The sequence below is a fragment of the Schistocerca piceifrons genome, chromosome 4 (assembly GCF_021461385.2).
Source record: "Schistocerca piceifrons isolate TAMUIC-IGC-003096 chromosome 4, iqSchPice1.1, whole genome shotgun sequence".
Lineage (NCBI taxonomy): Eukaryota > Metazoa > Arthropoda > Insecta > Orthoptera > Acrididae > Schistocerca > Schistocerca piceifrons.
In genome coordinates this window covers 14,091,733-14,117,076 of record NC_060141.1, presented here as the reverse complement: position 1 = coordinate 14,117,076, position 25,344 = coordinate 14,091,733, and positions in this window count along the sequence as shown.

The following is a 25,344-nucleotide window of genomic DNA, read 5'->3' as shown; positions in this document are numbered from 1 at the left end:
ACTCAGTACTGCACTTGGGATAGCACCTCTGTTGCTAGCGAATCGCAGTAATACTCTATAGTGAGTTGCTCGCAATTAAGCGTTTGTTCACTGTGTTGGCTGTGACACTTAATGTGCGGTGTGATCACAGACAGAGTATTAGTTAGCGCCTGCGAGCGAACATTGAATGGCATCGCGGTGGACTGGTCATCTGACCGGTGTACCACGCCAATAGTTAGAGTACGGGCAGATAGGAGTACTTGCTTCATAAAGGTGTAGTGAGAGTTCGATTGGCGAAGGTCAGTCCAGATAGAAAGAGATAGTTTTTTTATTTTTCAGCGGCGAACGACGCCGGCAGCAGTTGTAGCAGCTCACGGTACTGTGCGCTACAGCGTAGGCGAAACACATCTTTCCTCCATTAAAAATAACATACTTCATTCACGTCACTCCATTACATTACTCACGCGACATCCTCGACCGTGCTTAGAAAAATGCAATCGTATGATTATTCAAGTTGAGTAGGCGCAGCACTCAGCCATTCTACCGAGTAAATAACATGCTTAAAGAAAAGGGATAAAACAGCTTTCCACATTTTGTATATAAATTTCATTAACAGGATTCCTATCCATAAGAGGTAACCTCCTATTCCGAAAAGAACCCTCAAGTTTGTGTATCAGTTTATAAATAAAAGTTTCACTTGATTTTCTCAGATTTTGCAATAAAAATATTTTCCGTTCATTTAATGTTTTTCTTGCACTAACTAGCAATACTCCAGTACCCAAGTATCCCACTAGTTACATAAGAAAATAGAATATTTTTGTGTCTTTTCCTTACAGTGGACGACTCCAGAAGGTATTAATCGCTGAAAGTTTTTCAGGCATTTTTGGTACGTTGGGAGCGTCTGTCTGACTTCTGTAGCAGTGTGGGGTGGAAATTGCTTCTTGCAAGAGCCAAAGGGTACTTGTCAGAACAATCCGTTGCGCAACTCGTCAACATAACACCCACACACCTACTGACAATAGGAATGTGAAAGCAGGCATACCCGTTGTCAAGATTTTGGTTGACCACGTCTTGGAGCACACTGTTAACCCCTTCACATCCACACCTGGCGTCCGAGAACAGGTAATGGACTTGAAACTTCCTGGCAGATTAAAACTGTGTGCCGGACCGAGACTCGAACTCGGGACCTTTGCCTTTCGCGGGCAAGTGTTCTACCAACTGAGCTACCCTACCCAAGCACGACTCACGCCCTGTCCTCACAGCTTCATTTCTGCCATTACGTCGTCTCCTACCTTCCAAACTTAACAGAAGCTGCGCAGGAGAGCTTCTGTTAAGTTTGGAAGGTAGGAGACGAGGTACTGGCAGAAGTGAAGCTGTGAGGACGGGGCGTGAGTCGTGCTTGGGTAGCTCAGTTGGCAGAGCACTTGCCCGCGAAAGACAAAGGTCCCGAGTTCGAGTCTCGGTCCGGCACACAGTTTTAATCTGCCAGGAAGTTTCACATCAGCGCACACTCAGCTGCAGAGTGAAAATCTCATTCAGGTAATGGACTTCTTGCAACATTCTAAGTCATCACACGGCGTATGTCCTAGATTAGTAACAGTCAGACAGAAGAATTACCTTCTCTCAAGTAGGTTGCTTTAACACCACAAGAGAAACGACTATGTTCAGAACGATACCGTTACATGGACTGTTGATGAATCACGTCGCAGTCTGTTCAGAGATGGCTTACGTTTGTGCATACATCATATGACCATCTTCGGGTAGTATGGCTGTGACCCGGTGGGAGGTTCGACTCTTCCAATGATCTGGAGCGTCACAGCGATGTTACTCGCAGCTTCATGATGTGGGGAGCCACCGGCTTGACTTCAGGCCACGATTAGTGGCGATTGACGCAAATCTGACGGCAAAGCAACACATCACGGCCATGCTGCGTCCTCGAGGGCTGCCTCTGAAGCGACAGTATCGTGTTACCACTTATCAAGAGGAATTTATTTTATTTATTTATTTGGCGAATGGGATCTACAGAGTAAAATTGCACACATACTATTAATTAATATAATAAACGAATTACAAATATATTACTAAATGATTGATTGCAAACAACAATATGCGAAAGATTAGGGAGACAGACACTGCAGCTATTACAAGTCCACATCTAAGCAGGTCACCCACTGAACACCACGTGGAGTAGCATTCATGATATCCCTCCATTCTCCTTCAAACCTCCTCCCATGACATTCGAAGATCAGGTGAGGGATTGTTTGTTCTTCTGCATCACAGTCGCATCTTGGGTCATCAGTGAGTTTCCATGTACGGAGAATGGCCTTACACCTGCCGTGGTTAGTCCTCACACGATTAAGTCTGCACCAAGGTCTTCTGGGCATTTGCATTCCTTCCAATGGTATCGAAGGAACAAAATCAGTGATGAGAGGATGGTGGTTATTCAGCGACCACTATTGCCTCCTTTCCCTTGCTATGTCGTACCTTTTTGGGAATTTGAGGTCTTCGTCTTCCCATATAGGTTTCCTGGATTTTAGGCGGGTAGTTGGTAGATGGTCTAATATTTTTCGGATAGGTATATCTTCAGAGACAGAGGGGTCATTAATTTTCTTCCATTCTCGGATAGCTGCTTGTTGCCTTCTGAGGGAGAGAGGAGCTATATTGCAAAGGGCATAAAGCCAGGGAAGTGAAGTTGACTGCAGAGTTCCTGAGACAATCCTCATCGTGGTATTAAGCTGGACATCTATTTTCTTCGTGTGTGTGCTCTTGTACCAGACTGGGGCGCAGTATTCTGTCACCGAGTAAACAAGAGATTGTGCTGATTGCGTAGGGTGTTAACTTGAGGTTCCAGTCAGCTTTCTTAATAACTTATTTCTATTTTTTAAATTTTGACTGGTTATTTCTAGGTGTTTTTTATAGGTTAGTGACCGGTCGAGAGTTATTCCTAGGTATTTTGGATGGCTGTAGTGCGTCAATCGCTCATTGCAGAATGTTACTTGCAACTCTCGTCTTTCCTCATGGTTGTTCAGGTGGAATACGCTTACCTAACTTTTATTTGGATTTGGGCAGAGCCTCTATTTCGTATAATACTGGTTAAAAATTTGAAGGTCCGTTGACAGCTTCCCCCTCTTCGAATGTCTTGCTCTGTGTGGCTATTGCAGTGTCATCTGCATAACAGAATTTTTGCGATTTAGTTGCTGCCATGTCACTCGTGTATAGGTTGAAGAGAAGGGGAGCCAACACTGATCCCTGTGGGAGCCCATTGCTTATTGAGTAGAATTTACTCGTAGATTGACCTATGTTCACTCTGAAGTAGCGATTTTTCAACATGTTTTACAGAAGCTTAGTTGTCTTGCGGCAAGGGATCGCTGTTTTCAAACTTCAGTATGAGTCCGTCGAGCCAGATGGTATCATAGGCGGCCGAGAGGTCCACAAAAGCCACACAGGTTTTTTGGGCCCTTTGAAAGCCTGAATCAATGTATGAGGTTAAGGCAAGGACTTGTTCGCAGCATCTCCGTTTGTTCCTAGATCCTGTCTCGTGTGCAGGGGTCTATCTATGGAGTCATACATTCCGTTGTACAGTACGAAGAAAATACTCCTCCACAAGTGACACACGTCTCTATGAACTGTCGGCGTGATAGTGAGGTACTCCTGTGCCGAACTAGATTCACAAATCTATTTACGGGACCAGCTTGGAAGCAAACTAAGCCCCCAAGCCATTATGTATTAACAGCCAGTTGGAACAACTGTGGGCCGGCTTGCCTCACGAGAGACTACAACTGCCTTATGACATCCTTCCAAAACGAATCGGTGCATGAAAACGGGCCAGAGACTGTACAACCTTTTACTGATAAGTGGGCTCACACTGCGGAGCTCTTTGTAAATTTGACTCGATTGTATACTGTCGCAGTTAGTAGAGAATAACTGTGACAGTATCTAATCGAGTCAAATTTACCGTGATGTTTCAGTTCGTTTCCTCGTCCCCTTAGTGTACGCAGGGAAGAGTCAATGAAGAGTAGAGCATTTCGTCACGTTTTGTTTGGTAAGAGCGAGTCTTCCACCAAGATGATCACCACACCAGTAGCAGACGCTAAATGATAGCCGTCGTTAGTCACTGAAAGGTTTATCTGACGAAATTCCGAGAGCACACGTTTTGAAAAAGCTTCACTAAATGTCCAGAATTTTCAAGCTTTTATGGAGAGTTATTCACAATCTTCCATCTTGTATTAGCAAACTGAACAAAGAACGCAGGTGTGGTTCGCTGGGAGTATGTAACGTGTCCTCCATTCACACCGTGTAAAGTTGCGTGTGGGTTGCAAATGTAGACCTAGATAAACGAATATAATGCACAGTGGACAACTAATTTATAACTGAGAAAAAAGAATCTCCTTCTGGCAAATGCACTGAGTCCGGCAGAGATTGGGTACGGAGATAAATTCTAATTCTTCTATAAAAAAAAAAGCTTCAACCTTTTTTTTTTCTGCTGGTGCACTGGCGATGAAACGGACCAGACTTGTTCCTACGGCACAGAGAGGAGAAATGGTTTATAGAAAGACAGAGAAACCGCGCGCGCGAGAGGAAAGAAGGACAAATAAGTGTCAGTATGTGTGTGTGTGTGTGTATGTGTGTGTGTGTGCGTGCGTGCGTGCGTGCGCTATAAAATGCGGCCAGAACCGCGCCCCGCGGTGCAATATGAGCGACCGCACAGGCTGTCCCCTGCTGCTGCTGCTGGCGGAGATAACGCAGACATCCACCCGGCCAGCAGTCCGCCGGCGAAATGCAGCCACGGCGTCCCATAGGGCGCTCTGAGCTATTTGTAGCACGGCTGTGCGACATTCGCTAAAGTCACGTCTATCCTAGGGACGACATCGTTTCAAATCCTCAACTGTGGTGGTGTGTCTGGAATCTGGAAAACGAAAGCAGTGAAATTACGTTTGGACGTCAGCCGATGTTAAGACTAGAACACCGAAAAACATTAAAAGACCTAGTTTTTCTTTCACAATAACGATTGCAGATGCTGACAATTTCCCAACGAACTTAGCGACTTTTCCCTGTTTCTTTGACTTCTGTCAACACTGTACTGCGATTTGCTGTATGTTTAAGATTTAACGGTAATTACTTGAAATACATTGCAGGGGTTGCGAGCAGAGGCACATCTACGCTGTCAGGATGGTGTTGTGGAACCAGCAAAACGTCTTCCTGTACTAAGAAAGCACGATTAGCACGTAAACATTTATTCATTCAGAATTACAGTTCTGTGCCTTCGCGTCAACCTTGGCTGAAGCCTTGTTCCCACTGTTAGGTCACAAAGATTTACATTTACACAGTAAATGGAAAGTAGAATCTTACGCATCGGTGCTGAATTGCAAAAACAGACAGACTTGATAATTTTCCATTACAGTGCCATCTAACACGAATGGCAAGCAATGGTTTGAGTAAACAGTACGTATTTTTTGGCATACAATCCGAATTTGCATTTTAAGGTGGAGGAGAGGGGGGATGGCATCTGAAAATACATGGTTGGTTCCGTCTACGGAGCAACGGTGATTAGGAAGTGGTCAGTTACAACGCAGACCGGTGTTTCCTTTACTAATATGAATTTTTCACCTACAGCATTCTTTTTTCCATATGATGCGTCGTAGTAGATGTATTTAGTTGTCTCAAGATAAATCGGACACCCTGCATGTCTCCGTCCCCCTCTATCAGTGAACGTTCTGCTGCAGTATAACATGTGTCTGGCTATTGTTGCCGATGTGACAACATGTGCTCTCGTCCGTCACCAACTTACTGTATTGAATGTTTTTTTCTGCTGCGTATCTATTAAAGTTCTCATAGTCTCTTAATTATTTCCAAAAGCTTCGAGAGGCGTTAGCTATACAAAAGAAAAACTTTTTACTTACCTTCATTTTTTCTTGTTGTTGTCTCCAATTCTTGCGTCTGCGGGTACAGTCTTCTGGCTGAAATTTTGATTTAATGTTATGGGTTGCTGATGACTAAATAACTGACCAAAATTTGCCTGTATATTTCCATAATTTCATTCTTTGTCACATTATTAAATATAATACCGTTTTTAAATTTCTATTTCTACCACACCATAAATTACATTATTAGTCACACAATCAAAAAGACGTCTGATTCCATCAGAGGCATCCCCACCACTACCTGCTTTCTGTGGTACTCACAATATTCGAAAAAGTTTACAAAGCAAAAGAGTTTACAAACTTTCTTGACAAAAGAGGAATCATCACCTAGATATAACATTATTTTATAAATGAATCCAGAAATAAATTTAACAATTACCGTTATATTGTGCAATTAATAATATGAATTTTAAGTATGAAGGATATTTCTGAAAGAAAAATTAATTTTAGTTGATCGATTGCAGCAACTTAATTTCTTTTTATACATTTTAGTCTGAAATGTAATACATCGTATACAAAAAAAAAATTAATATCTTTTAGTGAAACAGCGAAGAATGTTCATCTATAAAAGAATCGATAGTGGACATGGTATCGGTTATTTCTGTAAAAAAAAGGTAATGTTAGAGAAGGGCGTCCAATTACACTGTGTCACCTCGTTCGCCTGGTGTCTCCTTTGGCTGTGGTAGAATGAACGTAAGAAAATTTCAGTTTCTTACCCTTTTCTGGTCTGTGGCATAACAATACCTAGAACGGTCATCCATCGCACCTACACTTTAAATTATTGCTTATTTCACGATTACTTATGTACATGTATTACATTTCACTTCGGTCGACAGTTGCTGTCTTAAGTGGTAATACACGCATTGTCAGAAAGGTATACAGAAAAGTACTGTCTTGTGACTTCTCATACGAGTTTCGTGAGGTGCTGTTGTTAATCTCCTCATTCCTGAGCTTAAATTTTATGAATGAAAAGTGCGTGGTCTTCTGCGCCTAAAGGTAAAAATAATAGTGGTATGAGTCACCAACATATTAGGGCATGTACCATTCTTGCAACGTCATGACCCAAATACGTTCTTTAATATCCTAGTGTTAAAATGCTTTCTGGAATTACTTTGATGCATTTTATCTATGAGCTGAAATTCGGAATCCATAAATATATTTGTGTAAGTACCACAAAATGTTATTTTATTACTCAATGTGAAGGTACAATCAGAAAACTTTTCATAATTTAGCTATCTTTATGCAACTGGAGAAAAGAAGTTCCTGAATTCTGTGGAACAGAGATATATTTTGAATTTAGGGTAGGGGAAAGCGGAGCTAGAAGTTACCGAGGTTAGTTGTTCCGACTGAAATAACTCCGCGAGGGAAAGAGGTACAAATATGAAGTAAACAAGTCGTGAAATGGAACGCCACAGCGCGCCGACGGCAGCCATCGGAAACAGGCTAGTGGCAACCGGAACATCGGAACGACAGCACGTGCGTCGCTGGTTCATGTGAGTGAATATTTTCGTATTTGTTATTTTTGATCTGTCTCAAGAATTTTAACGAGAAGCCTTTAGTGATTCAGTGTTTTATTGTAAGGATTTATCTACTGCTTTGATACACAGTCCGTAAATTACGTATGTTTCGTAACGTAACCTATGTTGCTTTTATTTCAATATGTGTGATTGGGGCTAGATATTCTGTTCCTCGGGGGCACGTTGTGACCTCAGAACAACTTGCCCCAATTTATTTGTACCACCAATGGAGTATAAATATCGTTATGTTTTGTGATATGACGACGTATACCCGAAAAACAATACGAGGTCCTCTGCCACAGGAGTCTATGCACAAAGCAGCAGACCCAGTTCTCAACGGTGGCAGGAAAATAAAAACTGTTGCCACAGAATTAGATATTTTTCATATTACTTTATACAGATTTGTCAAAAAGCTAAGATCTGGGGTAGAAAATATCGCGACTGGTTACAAAAAAGTAAGATTGGTCCATACTGAAGAACAGGAAGATAAGTTAGCAGAATATCTGTTGGAATGCGCTTCAATTTTCTTTGGTCTTCTCCCAGAAGAAATCAAAAAGTTTGCGTACGAATGTGCACTGAAATTCAGTGCTCGCAATATTCCACCATCGTTGCACGAAAATAAAAAAGCTGCTCCAGACTGGCTTACTAGTTTTCTAAGAAGATATCCTCACCTATCAATGAGAACACCAGAGCTTCAGTTTGGAACCGTGCGACTGCTACGGTCGCAGGTGCGAATCCTGCCACGGGCATGGATGTGTGTGCTTTCCCTGAGTTAGTTAGGTTTAAGTAGTTCTAAGTTCTAGGGGACTGATGACCTGAGATGTTGAGTCCCATAGTGCTCAGAGCCATTTGAACCATCTGAACAACGGAGTCAACGAGTGCCAGCAGGGCTACTTCATTTAACAAACATAATGTTACCGAATTTTTTTCAAAGCTGAGCACAGTGTTGGATAAATATAAATTTCCACCTTCAAGGATATATAATTTAGATGAAACAGGCGTTACCACAGCGCTAAAGTCAAGGAAAGTTATTCCCAAGAAGGGAATGAAGCAAGTTGGAACAATAGTATCTGGTGAACGAGAGATATTGGTTACAGTGAAACTGGCAGTAAATGCTCAAGATCACGCAGTTCCTCCCACGTTTATTTTCCCAAGGCTGAAATACAAGGATTTGTTTATAAAAGGCGGACCACCGGAAACTATCGGCGTAGGCAACAGTTCAGGATGGATAACAGCTATGGAGTTTGTGAAATATAAGGATCATTTTATCAAACCTACTAAACCATCACCTGGAGATCCGATTTTGTTGTTGCTCGATAATCGCCAATCTCATACTGATATCAACATTGAAAAAGCGAAATCTAGCTCCATTATAAATCTGTCATTCCCACCTTATTGTACACACCGCCTACAGCCATTGGATGTTGAAGTAATTGTACCTTTCAAAATCTATTGTGCAAAGGCTCAGAACAATTGGCTACGCAATAATCCTGGTAAGACAAAGTCGATATGTGAGATCCCAGAAATTGTTAGATACGTGCTGCCCCGTGCTGTGATTCCTATAAGCATATTGAGTGCTTTCAGAAAAGCTGGCATTTGGCCTTATGACCGCAACGTTTTTACTGGAAATGCTTTTTTCTCGATAGTATATTACAGGTCGCTCTTTAGCTTTAGTAAACGCATCAGATGTGGCCTTAGGCATTTCATACGACATCATCACCAATAGGTCGTAAGCAGAGACGGTTACTAGCTTAGACGCTGATGTATCTGTAACTGTAAACAGTAACACAGGTACAAGACATATCGTTGATGCGCCAGGGCCATCAGGTGTTCTTAATCTGCTTGCATCTTCTGGGGTCATAGGTGAACAACTCTCTGCAGAAGCATTACGTCCTTTTTCGAAGGCACCGCCAAGGTTTGGAACAAACAAGAGACGTCTTAAAAAATCCGCTATTTTAACCAATACTCCAACAGAAGAGCAAAGCAAGAAAGGGAAAGTGAACATCAACAATGAAAAATTGAGAAAAAATAGAGGTAAAGGGAAAGGTAAAACAACAGAAAGAAACGGAAAAGCAAATGGCAAAGGGAAGGGGAAGTCTGTTAAACGACAGGTCTTACAAACGAGTAGTGAGAGTTCTGAGAGTGAAGAGGACAGTTTGGCAGTTTAGAGTACTATTGTCTAGTGTGCTGTGACAGTTACTGTAATTCACGTCCTGGGGAAGAATGGGTTCAGTGTGAAGAATGTAAGAACTGGGCCCATTACAGATGTAGGCAGAATAAAGTCTTACTAACCTACCCATGCCCGAACCCTGATTGTGATATATCTTCTGATGATTAATTAATTATAAACATATACTGTATGTTTTCTGCCTATGAAGGCAGTATGACATTTTCAGACTAAGACAAGGCCAATATCATTGGAAACTGAATTATCGAGTCTGAGTACTATAAGTAATTTGATAAACTGTTAATTACTAAAGGTTTAATAATTGTTTAAGTACAAATTACAGTTATTTGTTATGTGACGTACGGATGTTTACCTGATGATTCCCACGACATTGTTGATTATTACTTAAATGAATGGACATCGTCTAATCTTTTATGGTTTTTTATTTCAAAAATAATAGCTTTAACAAATATGGTAACAACTTATCCTGGTTTGTTAACAATTTGCTACAAGTCGGAGTAAGTTGTTATTTTACGACTTTAGACATTAAAACATTATTACTAAAGAAATATCACAACACATGACCCAAATAAATTCTTAATAGCAAGTTTACATATATAAGTTAATTTTGATTGCATCGCATTAATACTAAACCACGTATTTTTAACCCCTACAGCAGAAATGCAGTAACCGTCATCTGAGGCGACTTTTCTGGATTTTATTCATCATCTCAGGCAGATCATGGCCATATATATGCGGAATCGAATATAAGCCGAGCACTACCTCGAAAAATGTACCGTTATGGCGAAAGAAACTATCATTTACTCAATAACGCAGGGTATTTTGGCATATTGCAGCTCCGTTTAAGCACATCCTAGTTCAAAATTAATGAAAACAGTCAGCTATTAGTCTTACATTTCCAAGTCGTGCTGACACTACAATAAACAGCGTTATTCAAGCAGATTCTGAAGCCTGCTAGAAGGTTGCTGAAACGCAAAGAAGTGAGTCACGGAGCCGACCGGGGTGGCCGAGCGGTTCTAGGTGCTACAGTCTGGAACCGCACGACCGCTACGGTCGCAGGTTCGAATCCTGCCTCGGGCATGGATGTGTGTGATGTCCTTAGGTTACATAGGTTTAAGTAGTTCTAAGCTCTAGGGGACTGATGGCTTCAGAAGTTAAGTCCGATAGTGCTCAGAGCCATTTGAACCATTTGACTCACGGAACGCAATCGGTGCAATGCAAATACTAAAATCGGGCACTGCATGTTTAGTTACATACCTGAACTAGAAAGTAAAAAATATATAAAAGTTCGATGTAGCGTACATGCAAGTTAAAGACGGAATGAGGTAATTCGTGTCTTCAGTGAGATTGTGTCTTTTTGCCTACAACAGGTGTCTTTCAATTTACGAACTATTTTATACCCCGGGCAATAAGAGCTGTTGAAAGGCATGATGTTAGGAAGAACTCCGCTTACAACTGAAGACATGATGTTAGGAAGATCTCCACTTACAGCTGGTAAAATTGTTGTTTATTAAAACGGAAATTTTACCAGCTGTAAGTGGAGTTCTTCCTAACATCATGTCTTCCTAGCCTTGTTAATGATAAGACTTATCAAGTGCTGGATAACTCAGGTATTGAATCACAAAGTTTCTTATCGGATTGCGGACGGTGACTGTTAGCCGCAGATGTACTGATGACTGATGTAGTGAGATTAGAGATGAGGTTCAGTTACCAGGCGCCTCTCTGTTTCATTTCTGTCCACAATAGCCTCGACCAGGGCTGGGCAAAGGTTACTCGCGTTCGAACGGGCTCGAGATTTCCCGATAAGCCGCAGTGTTCGATACAGTATCGAGCTTCTTCGTACAATCACGTGACATTTGACTCACGCGCTGCGAGTGCAAGGGATACGCAAAGAACTACGAGATAGCCGTAACAGTACGCTCTAACTCTGCTTAAAATTTGACAGTTTCGTGAAACATTGGAAATAGCATTAAATGCTACCAATGCACAAACACCTACTGTTTTTGAACAAGCTCACAATACGATTTCTCATACAATACCGTTATGTATGGATATATAAATATTTATCCTGATTTTTAACTAAAGGTAACAGACAAAGACGAAAATGTTATCTACCAATAACCGTAAGTTGACTGGAACCAGTAAAACACAGGATGCATCAAAGAGAATAATCCGATTTGGCACGCCTATATTTCTGAAGCTGTTAAACATATACAGCTAATTTTATTTTTTGATGAACGGGAAACTCAAAATGTTTGTTTACATACCGATTGATAGGTGTTCAATATGCCCTCCTTGAGACGCCCGACGTATGTCAATGCGGTATTCGAATTCTTCTCACACTGCAGCCAGCGTGTCTTGAGTTACAGCTTCCACAGTCGCTGTTATGAGATGTCTCACAAGGGGAAGGCCTCAGACACGGCCAACCGATTCGGTTCAAATTTGGCAGGTCGCTTGTGTGCAACCTAAAACGAAGGCCTCTAACAAGGGAACCTCCCCATCGCACCCCCCTCAGATTTAGTTATAAGTTGGCACAGTGGATAGGCCTTGAAAAACTGAACACAGATTAATCGAGAAAACAGGAAGAAGTTGTGTGGAACTATGAAAAAAATAAGCAAAATATACAAACTGAGTAGTCCATGCTCAACATATGTAAAATTAAGGATACTATTACTTTTGTAGCACCGTGGTCTTGTGGATAGCGTGAGCAGCTGCGGAACCAGAGGTCCTCCGTTCGAATCTCCCACCGAGTGAAAATTTTAATTTTTTATTTTCAGACAATTATCAAAGTTCAGGCACACACACACACACACACACACACACACACACACACACACACACACAATTAACTTTGCTCTCTAAAATTCCAGGACATGTTCAGATTAGCTTGGACATATGCAGGATTTGACGGTCTACACACGGAAAAATTTGAAAACGTTAAAAACATATGTTTTGACAGAGCACAGGGAAAACTGTGCGACTGTTGCAGTCATTTGTTGCAGTTAGTGTGACAAACTCTTATGTTTTCATCACTATTTTGGGAGTGATTATCACATCCACAAGAAAACCTAAATCGGGCAAGGTAGAAGAATCTTAACCATTCGCCAAGTGTACAAGTTAGGTGGCTCGACAACATATTCCTGTCATGTGACGCACATGCCGTCATCAGTGTCGTATAGAATATATCAGACGTGTTTTCCTGTGGAGGAATCGGTTGACCTATGACATTGCGATCAAATGTTTTCGGTTCCCATTGTAGAAGCACGTCCTTTCGTCTACTAATCGCACGGTTTTGCGGTGCGGTCGCAAAACACAGACGCTAAACTTATTACAGTGAACAAAGACATCAATGAACGAACGGACAGATCATAGCTGCGAAAATAAAGAAATTAAAATTTCCACTCGAGGGAAGACTTGAACCAAGGACCTCTCGTTCTGTAGCTGCTCACGCTAACCACGGGACCATGGTGCTCCTTAACTCAGATTATCCTTGATGTTGTTTATCTTGCGCATGGACTACTCAGTTTGTATATTTTGCTTATTTTTTTCAGAGTTCCACACAACTTCTTCCTGTTTTCTTGATTGATCTGTGTTCAGTTTTTCAAGGCCTATCCACTGTGCTAACTTTAAACTAAATCTGAGGGGGGTGCGATGGGGAGGTTCCCTTGTAAGATATTTTGGGTCAACACTCTCGGAATTTTGAGAAAATCACCTCTAAAAGTTATGACGAGCAACCTCATTTTGATCGTTATAGTTCGTTGCAATCGTTCGTGTCCGACGTCACCCGAAGCCCGTTGAAGTTCATTATTGATCCATTCACTCAGTTTTTTCATTACAGAGGGTGCCTAACCAGCTGACCAAACACACTGAGCTACCGCGTCGGCTACCTTGGTCGTTGCGCTATCGGCGAAAAGCGTTTACCATGTGGGTACAGAAGCGACAGTTGTGAAAGTTTCTTACCTCGATTCGTTTACGGACCCCATTTCTGATGATGAAAAATGCGCTATTTACAACTATCTATCGATCCCACCAATTCTGAGTCGATTGCTTGTCATAACCTTTAGGGGTGATTTTCTCAAAAACGCGGGGGTGTTGACCCGAAATAGATTCCTTCGTTTTAGGTTGTACACAAGCGGCCTGCCAAATTTGAGCCGAATCGGTTGGCCGCGTCTGAGGCCTTCCCCTTGTCAGGTGGTAACAGAGGCACATAAACAGAGTCTTTTATAAACCCCCGCAAGAAATAATCAGATACAGTCAGGTCCAGTGACCCTGGAGGCCAGTAATGTAAGCCTGAATCACTTGGTGCAGTGACACCGATTCATCGTTCAGTAATACTTTGATTTATAAATTCCTGCACTTCCAGGTGCCAGCGTGGCGGTGCCCCATCCTGTTGGTAAATGAAGCCGTTCGAATCAGTCTCCAACTGTGTGAAAGAAAGTTCTCTGTTATATCGAGATATGTACTTCCTTTAACAGTGTTATCGGTAAAGAAAAATGGGCCGTACACCTTTTCCCGTGAAACTGCAGAAAATACATTAAATTTCGGAGAGCCCCTCTCATATTATACATCTTCATGTGGTTGTTCCCTACCCTATAATCTCACATTATGAAGGTTCACCTTTCCGTTTAAATGGAGTGTTGCCTCGTCAATAAATACTAAGCGTGTGACAAAACTGTCATTCTCCATCTTGCCAAGAACGAAATTACGGAACTCCACAGTTGTTGTTTGTCACCTAAACGTCGACGCAACACACGTCAGACGGATATCGGCGACATGTTGAGCCGTCGAGCTGCACGGCAAACGGATTTCTGCGGCCTCCTTGTGGAACTATGGCGGAAGCGTTCGGCGTCTGTGTCAGACACTCGGAGACGGCCCGGCGATTTGCCTTTACGCAAACAACTTGTTTCTCGAAAGTGTTGATACCATCGTCTAATGCTCTGTGCTGTAGGGGGATCCACACCATATCTAGTACCAAAGTCACGCTCAATAGCCATTACTGAGCCGCACTGCCCAAAACGTAGATCATAAAACGCTTTCTGTTGTCCGGACACAATTTTTACTAGAACTGAAGTGGGCGCACACTGCTGCTACCTAGCGGGAACATGTAAAACTCGAGAGTTTGCTCTTTCCAACAGTACGTTGTTCAGGCCCATCTCAAGTAGCATAATAGTTACGAGTTTCTTAAATCGCATGATTCTTTCTGATACCCTCTCTATTTTATTTGTAAATGAGCGATTCAGTGCTGGTCCATGTGTTAGAATAACAGTCATTAATCAGTTAAGACGGCAACATCAGATGGAACAATCACGAAAATTATTGAAGAATTAAATGTAAAAGAAACAAAAAGCATCGTAATGAAGGGTAATTTTTATCGCGAGAATAAATTCCAACAAGAAGACGAGCCTTGGAGACAGTACCATCAGAAGTCACTACATAGCGGGAGGAGTGAAAGTTAGGGAAATGGACAGAATCATGATTGCAACATTTTATTTTTCATTATGTACCGTTGTTACAGTGGCCCGCCCTCTAGGAGACACGTCGGTCCGTGTTTCACAATTATTTCTATTTTTAAAATCCATAGTGCATTAGAAATGAGATGACAAGTCGTTGTCACAGTACCAACAAAAGTCACTAGATCGCAGGTCGATCGAACAGAACCCGAGATTTCCCGAACCGTTCGAATCGTGTTCAGGCGCAGCCCTGGCCTCGACAGTCGACTGTGCCAACAGTGTTGAAACATGGCAGAAAATCCGCAGAGATTCTGGTCGTATGTGAAGTACGCTAGCGGCAAGATACATTGCCTTCTCTGCGCGATAGCAATGGAGATATTATCGAATACAGTGCTGCCAAAGCAGAGTCACTAAACACAGCATTCCGTAAGTACAAATTACAGTTATTTCTTATACAACATACAAATGTTTACCTGATGATTCGTACGACATTGTTGATTATTTCGTAAACAAACAGACATGGTTTCATCATTTATTGAAGAAAAGAAGACGCAGCAAATATTCCAGAATTTCAATCAAGAAAAGTTGCCTACATGAGTAACGTAGAAGTAGATATCCTCGGAGCAGTGAAGCAACTTAAATCACTTAATAAAAGCAAGTTTTCTGGTCCAGACTATAGCAATTAGGTTCCTTTTAGAGTTTGTTGATGCTATATCTCCATACTTAACAACAATATACAACCGTTCGCTCGACAAAAGATCCGTACTTAAAGACTGGAAAGTAGGACAGGTCACACCAATATTCAAGAAATGTAGTAGGAGTAATCTACTGAATTACTGGCCCACATCATTAAAGTCGAGATGCAGCAGGTCTTTGGAACACATGTTGTGTTGGAACACTGTGAATTATTTCGAAGAAAATGGTCTACTGATACACAGGCGATACGGATTCAGAAAACATCGTTCTTGTGAAACACAACTAGCGCTTTAGTCGCATGTGTTGAGTGCTACTGACAAGAGATTTCAAATTTATTCCGCATTTCTGGATCTCAGGGAGGTTTTTGACACTGTACCACACAAGCTGCCAGTAGTGAAATTGCGTGCTATGGAATATCGTCTAAGTTATGTGACTCTATTCGTGATTTGCTCTCAGAGAGGTTACAGTTCGTAGTAATTGACGGAAAGTTATCGAGTAAAACAGAAGTGGTTTCTGGCGTTCCCCAAGGTAGTGTTATAGATCCTTTACTGTTCCTTATTTATATCAACGATTTGGCAGACAATCTGAGCAGCCGTCTTAGGTTGTTTGCAGGTGACACTGTCGTTTATCGACTAGCAAAGTCATCAGAAGATCAAAACAAATTGCAAAACATTTAGAAAAGATATCTGTATGGTGCTAAAATTGGCAGTGGACCATAAATAACGAAAAGTATGAGGTCATCCACATGGGCGGTAAAAGGATCCGTTAAACTTCGGTTACACGATAAACCAGTCAACTCTAAAAACCGTAAATTCAAATATCTACCTACGAATTACAATTACGAACGACTTAAATTGGATGGAACACATAGAAAATGTTGTGGGGAAGGCTAACCAAAGAGCGCGTTTTATTGGCAGGACACTTAGAAAATGTACAAGATCTACTAGGGAGACCACCTACACAACGCCTGTCCGCCCTCTTGTAGAAAACTGCTGCATGGTGTGGGATCCTTACCAGATAAGATTGACGTAGTACATCGAAAATGTTCAAATAAGGGCAGCACGTTTTGTACCATCGCGAAATAGGGGCGAGAGTGTCACTGAAATGATACAAGATTTGGGATGGACATTGCGGAGGAATCTGCTCACGAAATTCCAATTACCAACTTTCTCCTCCGAATGCGACAATATCTTATTGACGCCTACCTACATAGGAAGAAACAATCACCATGATAAAATAAGGGAAATCAGAGCTTCTACATAAATATATATGTGTTCGTTTCTTCCTCGCGCTGTACGAGATGTGAATAATAGAGAATTATGAAGGTGGTTCGATGTCCCCCGATAGCGGTTGGGCCCAGGGTTGTCAGCCCGCTCTGCAAAAAACAATTTTTGAGAAACTTCTACAAAGTAAAGTCGGACGGATGAAGGAAGACGGACCTAGCATGGAAAAGTACAAAGAGGATGGAATACAAGTAAATGAAGGAGGGAAAATAAAGGAGAAGTAGATCAGATCTATATATTGGTACTTGGAATGTGATATCCCCAGCCGGCCGGTGTGGCCGAGCGGTTCTAGGCGCTACAGTCTGGAGCCGCACGACTTCTACGGTCGCAGGTTCGAATCCTGCCTCGGGCATGGATGTGTGTGATGTCCTTAGGTTAGTTAGGTTTGAGTAGTTCTAGGGGTCTGATGACCTCAGATGTTAAGTCACACAGTGCTCAGAGCCATTTGAGCCATTTTGTGATATCCCTACATCGACCAGGAGCACTAAACTGGATCAAATAATAATACTGAAGCAAAGTGTAATAGCACTACAAGAAATTAGATGGACAGGGAGTGGAGTTTTAGAAAGAAAAGAGGCGAATATATTCTATAGCTGCAGTGATCTGGGGCCAGGATTTGTTGTACACCATCAAATAAAGCATTTTATAATAGGCTTTACACCCATTAGCCCAAGATTATCAACACTCAGGATAAAGGGAAAATTCTTTAACTACTCAATAATTAATGCCCATGTACCAACAGAAGAATCCGAAAAAGAAGAGAAAGAAATATCAATCTTTGGAAAGAGTATGTGATGAGTGCCCAGGGCATGGTATTAAAATAATAGCCGGTGAACTAAACGCTGAGGTGGGGAAAGAAATAATTTGTAGAACGATAGTTGGCCCCCAAAGCAAACACGCAACAAGTTATGAGAACAGAACAAGGCTTATACTGTTCGCTGCATTTAGAAATATGGTAATAGGATCAACACTGTTCCCACATAGAGAAATACGTAAGGGAACATGGAACTCACCGGATGGAAATACAGTAAACCAGATAGACCATGTGTTCATAGATTTGAGACACAAATGCGACCTATTGGGCGTGAGGAGTCTCAGAGGCCCAAACATAGGTACAGATCATTTTCTGGTGTGGGCATGGGTGAGGGCAAGGATATCTAATGCAGCGAAAGGAGACCGACCCTCCTGCAAACCATCCAGGGATTAAATTTGAGCAAGATAATGGCCGCCTACACACGGCAGAGTTTCTACTGATTATCTTAATGCTTGTCAAACCCTGCGGTGGCCAGCAAGGTTACCGGATATCTCCCCAAATGAAAACGTTTGGGACATTACGAATAGAACTCACCAATAAGCTCGGGATTTTGCAATCTAGCTCGTCAGTGGGACAGAATTTTCACATCCCTCAGCAGAACACCCAAAAATTTTATCTACCAATGGCCTGCCAAATAACTGCTTGCTTTGCGGCTAGAAATGGACCCCCGCATTTTCCTCAGCTTGCGAAGCTCTTTCTCTTGAATAAATCATTCAGTTTTACCAAAAGAAATGTAATATTTTGCTTGGCTGTGCATGTACATCACATCTACTGATTTCCGTGTCATTCACATAATTCCTTCATTGGTGGATGGATGTCTTTCTTTTTTAAGTCTATGTGTTGCGTGAGAGTGTACCAGCCATTATCGGCGGGGCTGCCCACCTTTGCTACCCTGTAAATCTTCCAGGACGCAATGACCTTGCTGTACAGAAGGTTCTTCGTTGTGCAGTAGAACAGTCGGTGTTTCAACTCCTCAAGTGCCCTTAATCCGTTGGGGTATTTATGGTGAAGAATGTTGTGCTCTCCTGCATCAGGACAGCTCTATCTACATCTACATCTACATCTACATTGATACTCCGCAAGCCACCCAACGGTGTGTGGCGGAGGGCACTTTACGTGCCACTGTCATTACCTCCCTTTCCTGTTCCAGTCGCGTATGGTTCGCGGGAAGAACGACTGTCTGAAAGCCTCCGTGCGCGCTCTAATCTCTCTAATTTTACATTCGTGATCTCCTCGGGAGGTATAAGTAGGGGGAAGCAATATATTCGATACCTCATCCAGAAACGCACCCTCTCGAAACCTGGCGAGCAAGTTACACCGCGATGCAGAGCGCCTCTCTTGCAGAGTCTGCCACTTGAGTTTATTAAACATCTCCGTAACGCTATCACGGTTACCAAATAACCCGGTAACGAAACGCGCCGCTCTTCTTTGGATCTTCTCTATCTCTTCCGTCAACCCGACCTGGTACGGATCCCACACTGATGAGCAATACTCAAGTATAGGTCGAACGAGTGTTTTGTAAGCCACCTCCTTTGTTGATGGACTACATTTTCTAAGCACTCTCCCAATGAATCTCAACCTGGTACCCGCCTTACCAACAATTAATTTTATATGATCATTCCACTTCAAATCATTCCGCACGCATACTCCCAGATATTTTACAGACGTAACTGCTACCAGTGTTTGTTCCGCTATCATATAATCATACAATATAGGATCCTTCTTTCTATGTATTCGCAATACATTACATTTGTCTATGTTAAGGGTCAGTTGCCACTCCCTGCACCAAGTGCCTATCCGCTGCAGATCTTCCTGCATTTCGCTACAATTTTCTAATGCTGCAACTTGTCTGTATACTACAGCATCATCCGCGAAAAGCCGCATGGAACTTCCGACACTATCTACTAAGTCATTTATATATATTGTGAAAAGCAATGGTCCCATAACACTCCCCTGTGGCACGCCAGAGGTTACTTTAACGTCTGTAGACGTCTCTCCATTGATAACAACATGCTGTGTTCTGTTTGCCAAAAACTCTTCAATCCAGCCACACAGCTGGTCTGATATTCCGTAGGCTCTTACTTTGTTTATCAGGCGACAGCGCGGAACTGTATCGCTTCTGTTTGTCTGAGAGGTTTTGGCTGCGTTTAAACTTGGAGTGGAGCTCTCTTTGCTTTCGCAGTAGTTTCCTAACTTTGTTGTTGTACCACGGTGGGTTTTTCCCGTCCCTCACAGTTTTACTCGGCACGTACCTGTCTAAAACGCATTTTACGATTGCCTTGAACTTTTTCCATAAACACTCAACATTGTCAGTGTCGGAACAGAAATTTTCGTTTTGATCTGTTAGGTAGTCTGAAATCTGCCTTCTATTACTCTTGCTAAACAGATAAACCTTCCTCCCTTTTTTTATATTCCTATTAACTTCCATATTCAGGGATGCTGCAACGGCCTTATGATCACTGATTCCCTGTTCTGTACATACAGAGTCGAAAAGTTCGGGTCTGTTTGTTATCAGTAGGTCCAAGATGTTATCTCCACGCGTCGGTTCTCTGTTTAATTGCTCGAGGTAATTTTCGGATAGTGCACTCAGTACAATGTCACTCGATGCTCTGTCCCTACCACCCGTCCTAAACATCTGAGTGTCCCAGTCTATATCTGGTAAATTGAAATCTCCACCTAAGACTATAACATGCTGAGAAAATTTATGTGAAATGTATTCCAAATTTTCTCTCAGTTGCTCTGCCACTAATGCTGCTGAGTCGGGAGGTCGGTAAAAGGAGCCAATTATTAACCTAGTTCGGTTATTTAGTGTAACCTCCACCCATAATAATTCACAGGAACTATCCACTTCTACTTCACTACAGGATAAACTACTACTAACAGCGACGAACACTCCACCACCGGTTGCATGCAATCTATCCTTTCTAAACACCGTCTGTACCTTTGTAAAAATTTCGGCAGAATTTATCTCTGGCTTAAGCCAGCTTTCTGTACCTATAACGATTTCAGCTTCGGTGCTTTCTATCAGCGCTTGAAGTTCCGGTACTTTACCAACGCAGCTTCGACAGTTGACAATTACAATACCGATTGCTGCTTGGTCCCCGCATGTCCTGACTTTGCCCCGCACCCGTTGAGGCTGTTGCCCATTCTGTACTTGCCCAAGGCCATCTAACCTAAAAAACCGCCCAGCCTACGCCACACAACCCCTGCTACCCGTGTAGCCGCTTGTTGCGTGTCTTGATAGTTAGCAAAGCTCGATGTTCTACCAATCGTGTTGTGTGTAAATTACCTCCATTGCGACACGTTTTCGAAGTTTTAAAATGACCAATGACCAAAAATGTGCAATTAATAGACGAATTATATTATAAATTGCGGATTTGTGTTATCAGTTGGGATTTTTAAATTGGCATGTGATAAAGCCGTTCCAAATATCCTTGGGACTGATTTTATTCAGCATACTGGCATTGCAGCAGACTACAATGAGAGGAAAGTTACCTTTGAGTTTCCTCAAGATAAGGCACGAAGTTGAAGCCAACGTGAGGATTTGTTGGGTGTCCAGGTTAACGGTAGCCTATTGGCACAACAATGTACTCAGTTACGGAAGTAGTGTGAGTTCTTTTCTACTGTACTAACCAATAATTTGGTAGTGACTGAGCAAATTCAATTTAAAATGCAAGTCATGGGCCACCAGCTAGGAACCCTCTTTACCATACCCTGGATGAATCAACTGATGAATTTGAATGAACACGTGCTGAAGGATGCAATAATTAGGGAGTCCACCTCATCATACTCTTCGCCCACACTTTTGGTACCGAAGTGGCTGATTTAACTCAAACTGGGAGTCTATTATTGAGCAATAAATAGTTAAGATTATCAGAAAGTCTCTCCAGATAACCTGTTTTAGTTTCTTGTTTTCCGCAATTAAGCTGCGACAAATAGTTTACCACCTTTGATCTCTATTGGGCTTAGTACGGGATGCCTTTTACAGGTGAAGCCATTCCTGTTACCACGGATTGGAATCTATACGTGTTCAATAGAATAATTATTGGTCTTTCTACAGGAGCCGCAGTTTTGACGCATCTTTTGCATAATTCTTTTTATCTGTATCGCATTTTGGGTTTTTATAACATTATTTAGATTACTTCATTATTATTTGTGAATTTCTTGAGAATCATCTGCAACATAATGTAGAAGTTTCGGGGTCATTTCTTCGGATTAGATTACGGTTGAATCATCCGAGATAAAGTTTGTCCAGCCACACATGTCCTTTGTAGAGCATTTTGTGATTTTGTACCACCTGACAGCGTTAGAATTGACCAAAAACGTCCACAGATTATTTATAATTGTTAATCAATAGGCCTTGCTTTGCTGTTACTACGAACGGCTGAAAGCAAGGGGAAACTACAGCCGTAATTTTTCCCGAGGGCATGCAGCTTTACTGTATGGTTAAATGATGATGGCGTCCTCTTGGGTAAAATATTCCGGAGGTAAAATAGTCCCCCATTCGGATCTCCGGGCGGGGACTACTCAAGAGGTCGTCGTTATCAGGAAAAAGAAAACTGGCGTTCTACGGATCGGAGCGTGGAATGTCAGATCCCTTAATCGGGCAGGTAGGTTAGAAAATTTAAAAAGGGAAATGGATAGGTTGAAGTTAGATATAGTGGGAATTAGTGATGTTCGGTGGCAGGAGGAACAAGACTTTTGGTCAGGTGAATACAGGGTTATAAATACAAAATCAAATAGGGGTAATGCAGGAGTAGGTTTAATAATGAATAAAAAAATAGGAGTGCGGGTAAGCTACTACAAACAGCATAGTGAACGCAGTTTTGTGGCAAAGATAGACACAAAGCCCATGCCTACTACAGTAGTACAAGTTTATATGCCAACTAGCTCTGCAGATGATGGAGTAATTGATGAAATGTATGATGAGATAAAAGAAATTATTCAGGTAGTGAAGGAAGACGAAAATTTAATAGTCATGGATGACTGAAATTCGAGAGTAGGAAAAGGGAGAGAGGGAAACACAGTGGGTGAATATTGATTGGGGGAGAGAAATGAAAGAGGAAGCCGCCTGGTAGAATTTTGCACAGAGCATAACATAATCATAGCTAACACTTGGTTGAAGAACCATAAAAGAAGGTTGTATACATGGAAGAATCCAGGAGATACTAGAAGGTATCAGATAGATTATATAATGGTAAGACAGAGATTTAGGAACCAGGTTTTAAATTGTAAGACATTTCCAGGGGCAGATATGCACTCTGACCACAATCTATTGGTTATGAACTGTAGATTAAAACTGAAGAAACTGCAAAAAGGTAGGAATTTAAGGAGATGGGACCTGGATAAACTGACTAAACCAGAGGTTGTACAGAGATTCATGGAGAGCATAAGGGAACAATTGACAGGAATGGGGGAAAGAAATTCAGTAGAAGAAGAATGGGTAGTAGTGAAGGCAGCAGAGGATCAAGTGGGTAAAAAGACGAGGGCTAGTAGAAATCCTTGGGTAACAGAAGAAATATTGAATTTAATTGATGAAAGGAGGAAATATAAAAACACAGTAAATGAAGCAGGCAAAAAGGAATACAAACGTCCCAAAAATGATATCGACAGGAAGTGCAAAATGGCTAAGCAGGGATGGCTAGAGGACAAATGTAAGGATGTAGAGGCTTATCTCACTAGAGGTAAGATAGATACTGCCAAAATGGCTAAGAGGGGATGGCTAGAGGACAAATGTAAGGATGTAGAGGCTTTTCTCACTAGGGGTAAGATAGATACTGCCTACAGGAAAATTAAAGAGACCTTTGGAGAAAAGAGAGCCACTTGTATGAATATCAAGAGCTCAGATGGAAACCCAGTTCTAAGCAAAGAAGGGAAAGAAGAAAGGTTAAAGGAGTATATAGAGGGACTATACAAGGGCGATGTACTTGAGGACAATATTATGGAAGTGGAAGAGGATGTAGATGAAGATGAAATGGGAGATACGATACTGCGTGAAGAGTTTGACAGAGCACTGAAAGACCTGAGTCGAAACAAGGCCCCAGGATTGGACAACATTTCATTGGAACTACTGACGGCCTTGGGAGAGCCAGTCCTGACAAAACTCTACCATCTGGTGAGCAAGATGTATCAGACAGGCGAAATTCCCTCAGCCTTCAAGAAGAATATAATAATTCCAATTCCAAACAAAGCAGGTGTTGACAGTTGTGAAAATTACCGAACTATCAGTTTAATAAGTCACAGCTGCAAAATACTAACGCTAATTCTTTAAAGACGAATGGAAAAACTGGTAGAAGCCGACCTCAGCGAAGATCAGTTTGGATTCCGCAGAAATGTTGGGACACGTGAGGCAATGCTGACCCTACGACTTATCTTAGAAAATATATTAAGGAAAGCCAAACCTACATATCTAGCATTTGTAGACTTAGAGAAAGCTTTTGACAATGTTGACTGGAATACTCTCTTTCTCTAAAGGTGGTAGGGGTAACATACAGGGAGCGAAAGGCTATTTACAATTTGTACAGAAACCAGACTGCAGTTATAAGAGTCGAGGGGCATGAAAGGGAAGCAGCGGTTGGGAAGGGAGTGAGACAGGGTTGTAGCCTGTCCCCAATGTTATTCAATCTGTATATTGAGCAAGCAGTAAAGGAAACAAAAGAAAAATTCGGAGTAGGTATTGAGGTTCGCCGATGACATTGTAATTCTGTCAGAGACAGCAAAGGACTTGGAAGAGCAGCTGAACGGAATGGACAGTGTCTTGAAAGGAGGATATAAGATGAACAACAACAAAAGCAAAACTACGATAATGGAAAGTAGTTGAATTAAGTCGGGTGTTGCTGAGGGAATTAGATTAGGAAATGAGACACTTAACGTAGTAAAGGAGTCTTGCTATTTGGGGAGCAAAATAACTGATGATGGTCGAAGTAGAGAGGATATAAAATGTGGACTGGCAATGGCAAGGAAAGCGTTTCTGAAGAAGAAAAATTTGTTAACATCGAGTATAGATTCAAGTGTCAGGAAGTCGTTTCTGAAAGTATTTATATGGAGTGTAGCGATGTATGGGAGTGAAACGTGGACGATAAATAGTTTAGACAAGAAGAGAATAGAAGCTCTCGATATGTGGTGCTACAGAAGAATGCTGAAGATTAGATGGGTAGATCACATAACTAATGAGGAGGTACTGAATAGAATTGGGGAGAAGAGGAGTTTGTGGCACAACTTGACTGGAAGAAGGGACCGGTTGGTAGGACATGTTCTGAGGCATCAAGGGATCACAAATTTAGCATTGGAGGGCAGCGTGGAGGGAAAAAATCGTAGAGGGGGACCAAGAGATGAATACACTAAGCAGATTCAGAAGGATGTAGGTTGCAGTAAGTACTGGCAGATGAAGAAGCTTGCACAGGATAGAGTAACATGGAGAGCTGCATCAAACCAGTCTCAGGACTGAAGACAACAACAACAACATCAGTAGGAAAGTTAAGAATATAGACAGATTT